At 46.3% G+C, this 12,865-nt stretch overlaps 1 protein-coding gene across 1 annotated transcript in view; it reads left to right on the top strand.

Moving 5' to 3' along the window:
- Positions 1-12,865, top strand: part of bin3 (bridging integrator 3) — a 150,586-nt gene that overhangs the window by 36,155 nt on the left and 101,566 nt on the right. The window lies entirely within an intron of this gene.

The following is a 12,865-nucleotide window of genomic DNA, read 5'->3' as shown; positions in this document are numbered from 1 at the left end:
CCCTTTTTGCAGTTCATTTAGAGTCATAGAGGTTTACAGCATGGAAACAGGCCCAACTTGTCCGTGCCCCCTGCTTCTTAACCACTAAGCTCGTCCCACTTGCCTGCATTTGGCCCATCTCCCTCTATACCCATCTTACCCATGTAACTGTTTAAATGCTTTTTAAAAGACAAAATTGGACCCACATCTACTACTACTACCTCTGGCAGCTGCTCTGGACACTCGCCACCCTCTGTGTGAAAAAATTGCCTCTCTGGACCCTTTTGCATCTCTCCCCTCTGGGTACTCTGGGTGCTCTGGTTTCCTCCCACATCCAAAGATGTGCGATGGTAAATTGCGCCTAAGTGTTTCAAGATGTATTGGTTAGATGGGATTAGCCTCAGTAACCGTGTACAGTTACAGGTATAGGACAAGGGAAAGGGCCTCGGTAAGATACTTCGTCAGAAAGTTGATGCAGGCTCGATGGACTGAATGGTCTCCTGCACTGAGATAATGGAGGGGATGTGAGGGGTGAGGTGACTAATTTGCTTGTGGTAAGTGAGTTAGCCGATTACCAACTATAATGAGCTGTATATCATGATTTTTAAAGCAATTCTTGAAAATATCTGGGTGCCTCACCCTTGCCCTCTCACCCATAATCGACTGGGCCACTGTCAGACGTTCCCCCACCAAACGGGACCACATGAGAGTTCACTCTCGAAAGGTAAAGCTATTTCTCTGCTGCTGCAGAATGTCGCTGTTCCATCAAAGCCACTGATTTCATAAACCTCACGAGCCTGCAATCTTGAGCTTGCGTGAATTTGAACAGAGGGGATCCAGATACAAAAGAAAACTCCGGTGCAAGTCCCAGACGCAGCAACTTTGTCAGTGGCTGTTCCTGTGTTTGAATTTGAAGGCTGTCGATTGGTGCAATTTGAGTGTGTCTCTAGTTAGAAACATAGAACCTCGAAACAGAAGGAGGCCATTTGGCCCTTTGAGCCTGCTCCGCCATTCATTATGATCATGGCTGATCTTCCAACTCAATAGCCTAATCCCCCCCTTTCCCTCCATGTCCCTTGATCCCCTTCACCCCAACTGCTGTATCTAACTGCTTCTTGAAAAGATTCAATTACTTTCTGTCAGAGAAAGCTCCATGGGTTGACCACTCTCTGGGTGAAGAAATTTCTTCTCATCCATCCTCAACGATTCACCTCATATCCTTAGACTCTGACCCCTGGTTCTGGACTCCCCCACCATCTAGAACATATTTTCTGCATCTTGCCTGTCTAGTCCTGTTCGAACTTTATCAGTTTCTTTGAGATTCCCCCTTCGTTTTTCCGAGTTCCAGCTAATACAATCCGAATTCACTTAATCTCTCGTTGTACATCAGTCCCCTCATCCCCAGAATCATTCTGATAAAACTTTGCTGCACTCCCTCGAGAGCAAGAACATCCTTCCTCAGACAAGGAGAACAAAACCGCACACACTATTCCAGATGTGGCCTTACGAAGGCTGTGTATAATTGCAGCCAAACATCCTCAAATCAAATCAAAGACATAATTAAATCCTCTGTGAATGCCAACATACAATTTACCTTCTTTACCACCTGCTGTACCTGCGTCCTTAACTTGCGCAACTGCTGTAGAAGGATACCCAGATCTCGTTGCACATTCCCCTCTCTGTTTATCACCATTCAGAATGCCTCTTGTATATTTTGCCACGTTGGTTCTTTGGGCCGTTCAATTATAGATTACAATTGCATGTGGTTATTTTAGTACAGTTGTAATCCAGAGACCTGGATGAATGGTCCAGGACAATGAGTTCAAATTCCACCAAAATAATCAAGAATCAAATAAATGTGTAATCAAACGATGACACCTGAGCTTGATGTCACACCAAGTATCATGTTGGAAAAATTCCTTCTCATTTACAAATGTTTTTCACTGAGCCCTCCTGGCAATATGTAGCTCTGGACAATTCTGATGCGGTTGAATTGAAACAGTCCCATTGAAATGATGTGGACGTGCCGGCATTGGACTGGGCTAAACACAGTAAGAAGTCTGACAACAGAGTTCTCCATTCACCTGATGAAGAGGGAGTCCCCTTGAAAGCTTGTGAGTTTACTATCAAATAAATCGGTTGGACTAAAACCTGGTGTTGTCAGACTTTTTACCATTGAAATGACCCAGAAAGTCAATCTTAAAGTACAAAAGTTTATTTATTAGCCGCAAGTAAGGGTTACATTAACACTGCAATGAAGTTCCCCGAGACACCACACTCCGGTGCCTGTTCAGGTCAATGCCCTCAAATCAGCACGTCTTTCAGACTGTGGGCTTCCTCCGGGTGCTCCGGTTTCTTTCCAATGAGTTGCATTCAAGGTGGCAGTCACCATTACTTTCTTAAGGACAATATGTATGGGCATTGCTCACAAACTGTGAATGAATGAAAATGATTTTGTGTCAGTTCAGTGGGGCATGAGTGTTCCTGCAGTTTTTGCTGTTCTGTGTCCTGAAATGTTACCTTCTGAAATAAATGTTTTGATTTGCATCTGAATGCACTCTGCATGTGCCGTGACTCTTGGGAGCCTGTTCCACAGATTAACCAGTGAAGTAAGTGATTCTGCAGAAGACCGGTAGTTTTGAACTTGCATACGCCCCCTTGCAATGAGATGCACTTTCGTGCTCATGGCACTTTCTGACCTTGCTGGGAGTGTGTTGTGTCGTTAGGATGCTCATTTAAAACGGAGAGGTTAAGGGCAGTTATATTCCTGACTTTTCAGGACTGTCCCTGGTTGAAAAGAGACACTTGTTGCTGCTTTTCATCTCGCACTCAAAGAACAAAGAAAATTACAGCACAGGAACTGGCCCTTCGGCCCTCCAAACCTGCACTGACCATGCTGCCCAACTCAGGACAAGCACAAGAATTCCAAATTTTATATGATCACAACTATTTAGACCACAGGTTCTGATTGATCAGCTGTTTGACTCTGGCCAAGGTGTTGCCATGGAGAAAGCAATGGGGAATTATTGGCTTCCCAAGTTCCTAGGTAGTTGAAATAAGGCTTGAACGTATCCCTATTGTTTGCAGCGAGTGAGTCTCTGTGTATGAATGTTGCTTCCAGTGTAAACGAGGTATGCATGAGCTTGACTGAGTTGTGAGCATACCTATCAGCACGCACAGGACAGAATTTGGAAATTTGGTCTTGTGTTTGTCATAATGAGCGCAAGATGAAAAGTTTCAGCCACATGTGTCTCTTTTCATTAGTATTCAACTTCTGTGTGATCAATTGGCAGTTGGTTTTGAACTGCATTGCTGGAAGTGCTGGGGGCCATCCTTAATGTTCAAGTGTTTTTGCAGTAGAGAGGGGCATCAAATAACTTAACAAATAAGAAGCTTGAGCAGGACAGCTCCTTGAGCTTGCCCATCCACTCCCTCCACCACCGACGCTCAGTAGCAGCAATGTATACTATCTCCAAGACACACTGCAGGAACTCACCAAAGACCCTAAGAAGGCATCTTCCAAACCCATGACCTCTACCATCCAGAAGCACAGCAGATACATGGGGACACCATCATCTGGAGGTTCCTGTCCAAGCCAGTCACCATCCTGAACGTATATCCCCATTCCTTTACTGTCCCTGTGTCAAAATCCTGGAACACCCTCCCGAACAGCACTGTGGGTGTGCCAACACCATGTGGACTGCAGCAGTTCAAGAAGGCAGTTCTCCACCACCTTCTCATGGGGCAATTCAGGATGGGTAACAAATGCTGGCCTAGCCAGCAACACCCACATCCTGCGACATAAATTTAAAAAATAAAGATGGTGGTTGTTCTAATACCCTGCCCTACCCCTGGACTCCCTTTGTGTTAAAAAATTTATCAAGTATACACTGACCAGAAATCCAGAGTTTTCTGGGGTTCCAACCCTCTGAGTGAAGAAATATTCCTTCATTTCAGTCTTATGACTGACCTTTATTGTGAGGCCATGACCCCCAATCCAGACTCTCCACTGAAGGGAAACAGCCTCTCAGCTGTCAAACTTTCCAAGAATTCAGGCATTACAGTGAGGTCACCTCTCTATGTTAAATTCCATCGTTGAGTGCCCATTCCAGCCAGTCTAGCCGGTGTACAACCCAGTCATCTCCTGAACCTTTGTTGCGCTTCCTCTCGGATGAGTCATTCCCTTCTGGAAGAGAGACAAAAACTATGCAGTGCTCCAGCTGTGGACTCACCAAAGGCTAATACAGTTGCAGCAAGGCTCCCTCACTCTGTAACTCCAAACCCGTCATGGTAAAGCCCAGTAAACTGTTTGCCCTCTCAATGTCCGATTTGTGTACAAGAACACCCAAAACCTTCTGCACAGGGACATTTGCTGGCCTCTTGCTTTTTTTAAAAAGAAACGTGCTGTCCTATCCTTCTTAACAAAGCAGATAACTTCACATTCACCCTGATTGCTGTTACCTTTCAATGCATCTACTTTCTCTGCCTCTATCCCTTTGCATCCTCTTCACAGCTCGCTTACTCACCTGGTACTCAATGTTGTAATGCTGAAAAACCAGATTTGACCAAGCTCGTGCTTACTCTAAGATAATATTGAGTGCCGCACAGACATCTTGCAGCTCCTCCTATCCCCATCACCACCACCATGTTAGGAATTCTGCAGCAAGTAACCCACTTCCGGCCTCCCCGAAAACCTGCCCACCATCGACAAGGCACAAGTCAGCAGTGAAATGGAATATTCCCCACTTGCCTGGGTGTATGCAGCTCCAACAACGGTGGCACAGTGGTTAGCACTGCTGCCTCACAGAGCCAGAGACCTGGGTTCAATTCCGGCCTTGGGTCAATGTCTGGGTGGAGTTTGCACATTCTCCCTATGTCTGCGTGGGTTTCCTCCAGGTGCTCCGGTTTCCTCCCACAGTCCAAAGATGTGCCAGTTAGGTTGATTTGGCCATGCTAAATTGCCCCATAACATCCAATGTTGTGTTGTTTAGCGGGGTAAATATGTGGGATTACAGGGATAAAGCCTGGGTCAGATGTACTGTTTGAGAGTTGTTGCACGCTTGATGGGCTGAATGGCTTCCTTCCGTGCTGCATGGTTTCTATTGGCATCAGTTAAGTGGTGGAACCATGAGACTTTACCACCAGGTTGTGACTTGACAAACTTTCTCAAAGTGACTAAGTTTGGTCCTGTTGTGTGCCATTGCCCAGGATCTGCACTGGACCATTAGAGAATGACTTACCTTCAGAAGTGAAGGATAATTGTTGTCCTGGAGAATGCTCACTGAAGAGAATTGAAATCATGGGACCTTAGGGTGCTGAAGGTGGCCAATTGGCTCATTACCTCAGTGCTTGCTCTTTGAGGAAGCTATGCAATTGGTTCCGCTCTCCTGCTCTTACCCCAGAATCCTTCAATTGCTCATCGTTGTCTGTTGAACATGAACCTTGGATGTGTTTTCATCACCGTTTCAAGCAGTGCGTTCCCGATCAGAACAACTCACAGAGCAAAGATAACTACTTCCCTCACCTCTGGCCCTGTGGCCAATTATGTTAAATTTGTGTCCTCCAGTACCGACACTCTTGCCAGTTGAAGCGACTTGTATGGTTATTAACTTTGTCAAAACCCATCTTGATTTGGCGAGCATTTCTCGAAGCCTTCTTTCACTGTGCTTATGCAATGTCAGCGCTATCTGCATATCCCCACTTTGTTCCTCAATTATCATGTTGTCACTAGTGATTATATTTCTGACATTTGTAAATGTCGAACAGATTGAGTTGGTGATTATTCTTACTGCTGTGCTGATCACTGTGAATGGCCAACTTTTAATACTGTGAATGATTCATCGATCTGAGTATTCAGTAGGTCAAATTGTGTCGTCTGAATCATCCAGGCTGGAATCAGAACAGTTCTGTTGAGTGCTGAATGGGCCCCAGAAATGTTGTTTGTGTATTATTTCTCTGGAGAGAGGCATTAAAAACATGAAGGTGCACGTATGCCACAGGGATCCAAACTGACGTTAGCTGAAAATCATTGTCTGTGATTCTTCCTAGTTTTCTACTTGGCTTTATTTTGCAGGGCTGTGTGTGTAGGATGGGCTACCAAAGTAGACAAGTTGCCTTTCAATGGTAAAGCTAAATTCAGAAGTCTGACTGGGCACATCATAGAATCCCTACAGTGCAAAAGCAGGCCGTTCAGCCCATTGAGCCCGCACCAACTCTTACCCAGGCCTTATCCCTGTAATCCTGCATACCTCCCCTCTCAATTTTTTATTGAATGAGCAAGGGGGGAAAGGCTGGTATTTAATTGCCAAACATGTATGTCAATGAAAGATGTGAAAAATCTCTTGTTCCTGATTTGCTGTAATTGACTGTACCTGATGAGCTGTTTTTCTATAACCTCAGAACCACTCCGGTCATTCTGTGTTGGTTGTGGAAAATCCTCCTTGTGCACAAATAATTGAAGACCTTGCATTGAATACATGATGTCCAGCACTGTTTGTAAAGGAGTTGATTGAGTGCCTTTAGATTGCTGTTGCCCAACACAACTCGAACACCATCAAGCCTGCACCTACCACAATTCTACCCAGGCCCTATCCCCGTAATCCCATGTATTTACCCTGCTAATCCCCCTGACATTAAGGGGCAATTTAGCATCGCCAATCCAACGAACCCACACATCTTTGGAGTATGGGAGGAGACTGGAGGAAACCCAGACAGACAAGGGGAGAACGTGCAGACTCCATGCAGACAGTGACCAGAGCTGGGAATTGAACCCTGGTCCCTGACGCTGTGAGGCAGCCGTGCTCACTGCTGTGCCGCCCTAAAATGGAGGAGATCTTTCTCATGCAACTTGATCCTTTGGGCTGAGATGTCACAGAAGCAATGAAATTGCAGGACAGTTGCATTGAGCAAATAGAGCATTGAACTGCCCTGATGGGTGGGATTTGATACCGTGTGGTTGAGACCAGTTTGAAATGGCCTCCAGTTGGCTGATGAGTCATCTTGCTGAATCTTGCCCTCAGTTTGGAATTGTTTAAAGAGCGCACTTCTTCCCAGAGCCTGGTCGACAGCTCACATCGTAACTGCTGTGTGTGGAGGTGTCGGGTGTCCGTTTTTCAGGAGATCAGAAGTCGGGTGTGAGACGGAATTGCAGTTGTGGCGGAGCACTTTTCAACATATGTTGCCTTGTGATCATCCATACCACACCTCCAGTTCATCAACTGGATCAATGCCTGAAAGGTCTTGGGGAGAGTGGAATCTGAGGAGGAGAAGAAGCTGAAAAACTTTGACATTGTGGGTTGGAGTGAGCAGGGTGTAGACTGCGCACTCTGGTTGACAAATGGAGAACTAGTCGAGGTACAGGCTGGAGTAAAGCGGAGTGGACCCTGTAAAAATCATAAAAAGCGAGGGCCAATACTTCCAAATTCCTGTGCGATCACCAATACCCCCCACCTTTTGCTGCAACATTCCCCCCTTCTACCCCCCCCATTCCCTTGCCAGGTCCCATTCTGCCCTCTGCCCCGGCCCCCATCCCCCCCTCTACCCGTGGTTCCCATCTCACTTCCATCCCTGGCCCCCAGCCTTCACTGTCTCTGGCCCCCATCCCCCCTCTGTCCCTGTCCCGGTCCCGGTCCATGTCCCCATCACCCCCCCGCCCCTGACCCCCATTTCCCCCCTCCGCCCTGTCCCACTTCCATCCCATGCCCCACCCCTCTCCATCTCTGGCTCCCATCCCCCTACTCTGGTGCTGGAAATCATTCCAAGATATCATACAAAGTATTATCCATGAAGTCACGGTCAAGAGGCAGTCCAGTTCACTTCCAGAACTGTGGCGTGTTAGCACCGACCACTCCAGCTGCCCCTGTGCTCCAGAGACCACTGCTGTCTGTACCTAACATCCAGTCTGTTTAAACTCTGATCCCCTGTCAACATCTAGGACCAGGAACACTGAGCAACCCTTTTATACACTTCTGTCAAGTCACTTCCAAGTCCGTACAGGTGAGTGACCTGACTCACTTGATGAAGGAGCAGCGCTCCGAAAGCTCGTGATACCAAATAAACCTGTTGGATTTTAACCTGGGTGTTGTGAGACTTCTGACTGTCCAATCATCAGAATTGAGTTCTGGCCCTTGATAAATACAGCCTGATCAGCCTGGATAATCACAGGAAGGGTTTTCTCTAGGCACCTTGCAAGAACTTGAGACAACACTTTTAAATCAACGTTCAATCAAGAAATGCGTCTGGAAAAAGAATACAGCTCAGGATTCTTGCAGAGGCCGGTTCAGCAAAGTCCAGGAAATAATTAGAAGTTAATAGTTCACCAATTCTCCCCATATACCAGCCCCTGAACAGCGACATAGGTTCCCCCTTCTGTCTTTCACATCGCTTTCTCAACTAAAAGGCAGATTCTCGTTGGCCAACACTGCCGACCCTGGATTGCTGCTCAAGAAAGAAGCAAAAGATGCCTGCTTCCCCCCGCCCCCAACAAGTCCCTACTGCGTTTGAGATGGTCCCTGTCACCCAGATGAGTCTATTGCAACAGAGCGCTGTCAACTTTCTCCGTCTTAAGAAAAGATAATCTTCTTTCTTTTCATAGAGTGATGAATTCTCCCCACAGTTCAGAAGCAAATCTTGATGGTAATTACTGCCATTGCTTATTGAACCATAAAATAACACAGAGTATTAACACAGGTGAAGTGGCACTGAAACAGCCAAGGATTTTCATGCCACTGACGGCAGAACACTGCGTGCTTTGGCAAGTTGCATAGTCTGCACCATAACAGGAGTTAGTCAGAGATTCCGTAGCCCCAGTGCAACTGAAATACAACAAATGGGCAAGGCCATAAGTTCTCTGGGGAGATGGGGGAGTTTCCTCACGCACTGTGAGGACTTGTCGAGCCCTATCCACTTCTTCCATGTTAAACCACTCACCCACCTCCCTGCAACAGCGCTACTCATTTTAACCAGAATTTTCTGGAAGGTTAGCAAATGAGGCAGTCCAAAGATGATGTGGATCAGGTGGATTGGCCATGCTAAATTGCCCCTTAGTGTCAGGGGAGTGAGCTGGGGTAAAGGCATGGGGATATGGCCTGCATAGGATTGTGGTCAGTGCAGGCCCAATGGGCTGAATGGCCTTTTGCACTGCAGTGATTCTTTGATTCTCTATATTCCAGGATCATAAAAGGAAAAGCGGATAAAAATTGCATAGCTTTAGTACTGTACAGCCCACACAACACACTCATCTCAATGCTGGATGCATTCCACTCAGGATAAATGGATGTCCCTGGATTCCCCAGCATATCAGGATAACGGGCGGAAATCTGCTATTGTGCTCACACATGGGATATATTTTGTCTGGATAACACGCAAGAAAGAATACTCTTCACTGTATGTTAATACATGTGACAATAATAAATCAAATCAAACTCAATGCCACCGTGCCGCCCGCACTGACCCGTGGTCATGGCACAGAGCGTACAGCCCAGAATAAAGCACCAGAACTCAGATTGATTTTGATTTGATTTATTATTGTCACATGCGTTAATATACAGTGAAAAGTGTTGTTTCTTGCACGCGAAACAGACAAAAACCCCAAACGTTTATAAAGAAGAAAGAGAGAGAGTGTAGAATATGGTATTACAGTCATAGCTTGGGTGTAGAGAAACATCAACTTAATACGAGGTAGGTCCATTCAAAAGCCTGACAGCAGCAGGAAAGAAGCTGTTCTTGAGTTGTTTGGTACGCATCCTCAGTCTTTTGTATCTTTTTCCCGACAGAAGAAGGTTGAAGAGAAAATGTTCGGAGTGCGTGGGATCCTTAATTATGCTGGCTACTTTGCCGTGGCAGCAGGAAGTGTAGACAGAGTCAGTGGATGGGAGGCTGGTTTGTGTGATGTACTGGGCTTTGTTCATTACTCTTTGTAGCTTCTTGCGGTCTTGGTCAGAGCAGGAGCCTATATCAAGCTGGGATACATCCGGAAAGAATGCTTTCTAAGTTTAAGTTTGTTTACTATTGTCACAATTAAGCTGAAATTCACACAACAAGAAATTACTGTGAGAATCCGCTAGCCACCACACTTTGGTGCCAGTTTGGGTACACTGAGGGAGAATTTAGTGTGGCCAGTGCTCCTTACCCACACACCTTTTCCTCTGTGGGAGGAATCTGGAACACTCAGAGAAAACCCACGAGGAGAACATGCAAACTCACACTGACTCAAGCTGGGAATCAAATCCAGGTCCCTGGCACTGTGCGGCAACAGTGCTAATCACTGTAGCACCGCGTCACCCCAATGGTGCATCTGTGAAAGTTAGTGAGAGTTGGAGCAGATAATCTGAATTTTTTTAGCCTCCTGACAAAGTGGAGGCATTGGTGGGGTCTGAGGGAAAGCTCGTTTCACACGTGAGGGAGAATGAAAGAATATGTTGATTGGGTGAAGTTGAGAGGGGCTGGCAGAAGAAATGTGGAGGAGACCCGTTAGGCTGAGTGTTGTGAGATTTTATGCATTTTATATATACCTAGGAAACTGTTCATTGGAGAATTTAAATTAATTCCTGAAATTAGTGATGTGAAAAAATGAAACATAAATCACAAGTTCAGGGTTACATTTAACCATTTGATGACCTTGTGAATGTTTCAGTGCTTTGCTAAAGTCTTTTCCACAGATCCTGCTGAGAAGCTGGACTTGGATTGGATCCGACGCTCCATAAGGGGCGTGATTCTCCGGCCGTGCTCGCCTGAAACCCAGAGATTCCTCCCCCCTAGCCTTTATACGGTCCGTCCCCCCGTTTGCTAGAATGCCAGTGGCAGGTGGGATGGGAGAATTCCAGCCCCTGTCTGTGACAGTATAGACTGAATCATGGTGCCAGCATTCGGACACCAGCCAGAGGCACTGTGGAGCTGGAACCTTGTCTGAAACTGTGGTAGGAGCACTACAGAAGGAGGAATGAAGTATCTGTGAGAACAGGTGGCGTGGCTTCTTCCTTCAGTAAACTTCAGAAATGTATTCAGCAGAGGAAGAAAGAATGATGTGGCCCCTGCTGTGTCATGCTCTTATACATTTCCCTCTGATAGGGTTCATTTCAGGGTTTGGGGATTCAGTCAGTCCTGACTGTGCCCTGGGGCTTGAGGGTGTTCAGGTGGGTGCAGCATGGGTGTTGTTGGGGGGGTGGAGGAGAATGGTTCTGATCAGATGAAAAATGTACATTGGATTGGAATAGCAGCATGATATGCTGACATGCCGTCATTCTGATTATTACATGTAATAGCACTGGTCATTAAGTTGCAAGTTGGGAAATGACTGTGTAATAGCATCGGAAGGCTCAAACCATCCATGTAATGTTCTACTGCAATTCTAATGGCAGTGTTCGTAGCAACTACGTCCTGTCTCCATTAAGATAATATCAAAACATATTAAACAGCGGTATTCTAATGTTGCAAATAGGAATTTCTATGCTGCAGTCTTCTGGTTCTTCAGAGCCCAAGTTGTAACTGTGATTCCCACTTTCTCCCTCCCCCTCTCTCTCACTACTGTGGTTACTCACTTTTACTTTCTATCACAGTGGGTTGCTCTGCTGCCTCACAGCTCCAGGGATCTGGCTTGGGTCATTGTTTGTGCAGAGTCTGCACATTCTCCCCATGTCTGCATGGGTTTCCTCCAGATGCTCGGGTTTCCTCCCACACTCCAAGGATGTGCAGGTTAGGTTGGTTAGCCATAGTAAATTGCCCCTTAATTTCAGGGGGACTAACAGAGTAAATACGTGGGAATAGGGCCTGGGGTGGCGTTTTTGTTGGTGCAGGGTCGATGGGCTGAATGGCCTCTTTTTGCACTACAGGGATTCTGTGAGATCTCATCTATCACGCCTCTATCGATCACTGGCCTAAAAGCTTTGTGGGAGTTCTAGAGCTCGTGTGAACCCTGTATGAAATTGTTGTACCCACTTCGGGACATGGATGGGTCATTGACCAAACCCAATGGCTTCAACAAGGCCTGAGCCTGAACTGAACAAGTCAAAATCCTGGAACTCCCTCCCTCGCAGCACCGTGGGCATACCTACGCCACATGGACTGCAGCAGTTAAAGATGGCAGCTCACCACCACTTCTCAAGGGGCAATGAGGGATGGGTAATTAATGCTGTTCGAGCCAGCGATGCTCACATCTGAAAATGAATTGAAAATAACCATTTCTGTCTTCCTGCCCTTCACTGTTTCTGAGAGATTTGAGAAACCGGGGCACTCTTCACCCAAGCTGAGTTGATTCAGATGATCAAGCTTTGACCAAACTGAAAGTCAAAATCCAATTTGGGAATGGCTTCAGAAGGATAATGGTGAATGCTGATAGATTACTTCTGTTCGTTGATTACAAGAAGGCATAAATTGAAACCAGTGGTTAAAGTGATCCCAGGGGATGATGGACAAAGTCCTGGTGGTTTAGAGGTTTAAACCTCCACCCCAAACTGTTGTTGAAGCACCCTTGAGTTCTGTGCGCAGGGGGTGTTATTTTCAGGAGGAGGTGTGATCACTAGGCGGGTGAATGACATTAGACGTGGAGAAGACCACTGGTTTATATATGATGGGCTGAATGGCCTGTTTCTCACAGCCATGTTTCTACTTCACTTGGCTGGCAAGGACGACAGTGGGGCAATGCTGGAATCATCTGGCTGATTGAAATGTCACTGAGAGATTCCTATTCCACCTCAGCTGAAATGTCCTGCTCAAAGTGCTGGATTCCCACTGTTCAGGGTCATTTTACTCCAACTGGGGACGGAGGAATTTGGATTTAGAATATACTTGCTAAAAGGGCAGCGGAGCAGGATTCCGGGATAGCTTCGAAAGCAAAAGAGTTGACAGAATAGTCAGGAGTAAAAATTGGAGAGATGTTGGGTCAGAGGAG

Source organism: Carcharhinus amblyrhynchos, chromosome 34 (assembly GCF_965287045.1).
Source record: "Carcharhinus amblyrhynchos chromosome 34, sCarAmb.v2.hapA, whole genome shotgun sequence".
Taxonomy (NCBI): domain Eukaryota; kingdom Metazoa; phylum Chordata; class Chondrichthyes; order Carcharhiniformes; family Carcharhinidae; genus Carcharhinus; species Carcharhinus amblyrhynchos.
Note: the sequence above shows the minus strand (reverse complement) of the source record. Positions and strands in the feature narration are given on the sequence as shown.